Source organism: Rutidosis leptorrhynchoides, chromosome 7, assembly GCF_046630445.1.
Source record: "Rutidosis leptorrhynchoides isolate AG116_Rl617_1_P2 chromosome 7, CSIRO_AGI_Rlap_v1, whole genome shotgun sequence".
NCBI lineage: Eukaryota > Viridiplantae > Streptophyta > Magnoliopsida > Asterales > Asteraceae > Rutidosis > Rutidosis leptorrhynchoides.
The window spans coordinates 6939246-6944069 of NC_092339.1; positions in this window are offsets into that span (position 1 = coordinate 6939246).

A 4824-nucleotide genomic window follows, 5' to 3' on the forward strand; every position below is an offset into this window, starting at 1 on the left:
CACCAACAGTACCATTACCACCAACAACAACATCCGCATCACAAACCTCAACTTCACAATCTGTTCCACGAGCATCAATGTCATACGCACCGTAGTTACCAAGAAATACCAGCAACAATAACCGATGAAGTATTAACTCATTTCCCCTGAAGAAATTTTATGTATATTTAATATATATGAATTTTGAAATCAAAATAAATCTTTTCGTACCAAGTTATTACGTGTGAATCTTAACTGGTAGGTACTACTCGGTTAATTCATATTACTAATATGCTATGATGTACATACTTTGTTAATGACTTAACCATCGTTAACTAAAATCTCTGTTTCCAACTCAATGAATTCCATTTCATAATAAACTAAGTATATTATTCAATTATATGGTTGATTTTATACTTTCATCTTCGATGTATTCGAAACTTTCTAGAAAACATCATTCGTACCTTGCGAAGTTAGCAAGAGTTCCATGAGCACCAACATGATTCACTGAGAAAATATCAATAAAACTGAGTATTGATTACATTAGTGAAATACTCCGTAAAGATTATTAAATCTTTAATGTTTTATTCATTTCTAATTCAAGTCAAAAATCAAATGAGCTTAATATGATATTAACTCATCAAATCTGTATTACATCTGAAGAAAATATACATACATATATTTTCATAAAGACGGTAATAAAAATTCTTTTGTACAAAATATTACTTGTGAAATCTTTAACGGGTAGGTAATTCCCGGGAAATATTTAAGCTCACAATTAATATGTTACACTGTACATTCTTCAACTTTGATTCAAAACTTATTAACTATGCTCACAGCGATATACAATCATTTCCATACAAATTCAATTACATATTTTGATATTGACGGATCAGAATCCAAGTCAAGATTTAACGGGTGACATCATTCTTAGATCTCTACATCTTTCAAAGCTATACTTTGACTTCAAAAATGTGAAAGATCCTTTAGCATTGTTATTACTGAAAATAACCTTGCAATTCCTTTCTAAAAGTATCCAGTATTATCAACCGTTCAACCAGTCAACGACGACCTTTCAGACTTGTAACTTTGGCATATACGTTTTTGTTACTGGGGAACCTTTCATGTTCCACCACATTAGCAGTAAATTTACCAACAACTTCATTGATCTTTGACCTTCCGAAAAATCCTTATACTCATTAAAACCGTATCATGTACTCATCTACATCTTGTAACGGCAATTGCCATACCAACTATCAGGAATTAGCAATCAGTATTTTGAAATCTTGTAGCACGTCTACGCCAGCAGTTATATGTGTACATATAACGTCTACCTCTTGGACTTACATACTTCGAATGTGAAGTTTCCGAAAAACACCCCAAACTACGAAACTAGTTCTCCGAATTTTGGAAAAATGTTGATGAAGCAGCAAAAACTGTAAACGACCTTAACAGTCAAAAGTTTGATGATAAAGAATAGTATGGTGGTAAAGCTGAGAAAAAGAGAAAGTTTGGAACTGGAAAATGGATTGAGCAAAGTATGAAAGAGGCTGTGGATAAATCACAAGGACGAAATCTGTCTTCAAAGAATCCAAATGATTCAGTATCTGTTGAAGCCATTAACAAATACCTTGCTTCCGAATCTAAACCCTTGCAGACAATATTCTTCATCATCCTCTGATATTAGAAATTCTAAGATATCATCGTATCTTTCATTATAAATATCCTCCATATTTCTGGAGATAATTTCATAATCATTCTTATCGAAAATCAATTTTCTCTTTACGATATCTGTGTTACACCATAAAAGAAACTATTTTAGTTTCTAAATTCTGAAACTTTCAAGTTTAAAATATAAATGTTTTGAAGTAATGTTGGGAATTGAAGCATGAGTTAATATAATATAATTACACTTGATCAACGTGATTATATTACAGTAAGTCATGCTGAGTTTCTAATGGAACGTGATAAAGGTTCACATATCATACCCTCATCATGAACCATGTTACATAACTCTTTCATTCTATATAATCTCTAAAAATATCAAGAAAATATTTTCTTAATGATTCGGTCTTTTTTGAGGTATTCTGGTAATTTGACAAGTCAGATTGTGCTATTACCATTTCTTTCTTAGAACATTAGTTAATGTCATCTGAAACTTCATACCTACGAATTCTGGACCATTATCCGCTTGACTTAAGGTCAGGAAGAGAAAACAAAAGCATGAAGCTCCGAAATATAATGGAGAATATAAAGCCCAATAACAACCTCAAAATTTACAAACCGTGTATATCAATGCGTATAGCAATATAAAGACACGGGAGAATGAAAAACACTATAACTCCAAGGTAATGGTAGAAGAAAGTAACTTCCTCTGGTGGTAGATGAAAAAGAAGAATGACAGATATGAAAGTTAGGAGTATATCAAGAATAAGAACTGGATGAAGCATTTCACAATCTTTTGGAAGTATGAAATGAGGAAGAAGATGTAGGAGTGGTGAAAATAATGAGACGAAAGGGGGTTAATTTATAAGCAAAATAATAGATAGAGCAATCGAGGCAGGTGACCTCATTTAATTAAAGAAGATCTTAATTTCCTTAAATTCCGAAGAATCAAATCTTATTTAGATTATGAAGACTTTCTATTCCTTAAATTTCGGAAATCAATCGTTACTACGTCAAGAGATAAGACGCATATCATTAAGTATATTAACAATGAACTACATATGTAAAAACAAGACTACTAACTTAATGATTTTTAAACGAGACATATATGTAACGATTATCGTTGTAAAGATATTTAATGTATATATATCATATTAAGAGATATTCATACATGATAATATCATGATAATATAATAATTTAAAATCTTATTTGATATTATAAACATTGGGTTAACAACATTTAACAAGATCGTTAACCTAAAGGTTTCAAAACAACACTTACATGTAACGACTAACGATGACTTAACGACTCAGTTAAAATGTATATACATGTAGTGTTTTAATATGTATTTATACACTTTTGAAAGACTTCAATACACTTATCAAAATACTTCTACTTAACAAAAATGCTTATAATTACATCCTCGTTCAGTTTCATCAACAATTCTACTCGTATGCACCCGTATTCGTACTCATACAATACACAGCTTTTAGATGTATGTACTATTGGTATATACACTCCAATTATCAGCTCTTAGCAGCCCATGTGAGTCACCTAAGACATGTGGGAACCATCATTTGGCAAGTAGCATGAAATATCTCATAAAACTACAAAAATATGAGTAATCATTCATGACTTATTTACATGAAAACAAAATTACATATCCTTTATATCTAATCCATACACCAACGACCAAAAACACCTACAAACACTTTCATTCTTCAATTTTATTCATCTAATTGATCTCTCTCAAGTTCTATCTTCAAGTTCTAAGTGTTCTTCATATATTCTACAAGTTCTAGTTACATAAAATCAAGAATACTTTCAAGTTTGCTAGCTCACTTCCAATCTTGTAAGGTGATCATCCAACCTCAAGAAATCTTTGTTTCTTACAGTAGGTTATCATTCTAATACAAGGTAATAATCATATTCAAACTTTGGTTCAATTTCTATAACTATAACAATCTTATTTCAAGTGATGATCTTACTTGAACTTGTTTTCGTGTCATGATTCTGCTTCAAGAACTTCGAGCCATCCAAGGATCCGTTGAAGCTAGATCCTTTTTTCTCTTTTCCAGTAGGTTTATCCAAGGAACTTAAGGTAGTAATGATGTTCATAACATCATTCGATTCATACATATAAAGCTATCTTATTCGAAGGTTTAAACTTGTAATCACTAGAACATAGTTTAGTTAATTCTAAACTTGTTCGCAAACAAAAGTTAATCCTTCTAACTTGACTTTTAAAATCAACTAAACACATGTTCTATATCTATATGATATGCTAACTTAATGATTTAAAACCTGGAGACACAAAAAACACCGTAAAACCGGATTTACGCCGTCGTAGTAACACCGCGGGCTGTTTTGGGTTAGTTAATTAAAAACTATGATAAACTTTGATTTAAAAGTTGTTATTCTGAGAAAATGATTTTTATTATGAACATGAAACTATATCCAAAAATTATGGTTAAACTCAAAGTGGAAGTATGTTTTCTAAAATGGTCATCTAGACGTCGTTCTTTCGACTGAAATGACTACCTTTACAAAAACGACTTGTAACTTATTTTTCCGACTATAAACCTATACTTTTTCTGTTTAGATTCATAAAATAGAGTTCAATATGAAACCATAGCAATTTGATTCACTCAAAACGGATTTAAAATGAAGAAGTTATGGGTAAAACAAGATTGGATAATTTTTCTCATTTTAGCTACGTGAAAATTGGTAACAAATCTATTCCAACCATAACTTAATCAACTTGTATTGTATATTATGTAATCTTGAGATACCATAGACACGTATACAATGTTTCGACCTATCATGTCGACACATCTATATATATTTCGGAACAACCATAGACACTCTATATGTGAATGTTGGAGTTAGCTATACAGGGTTGAGGTTGATTCCAAAATATATATAGTTTGAGTTGTGATCAATACTGAGATACGTATACACTGGGTCGTGGATTGATTTAAGATAATATTTATCGATTTATTTCTGTACATCTAACTGTGGACAACTAGTTGTAGGTTACTAACGAGGACAGCTGACTTAATAAACTTAAAACATCAAAATATATTAAAAGTGTTGTAAATATATTTTGAACATACTTTAATATATATGTATATATTGTTATAGGTTCGTGAATCAACAGTGGCCAAGTCTTACTTCTC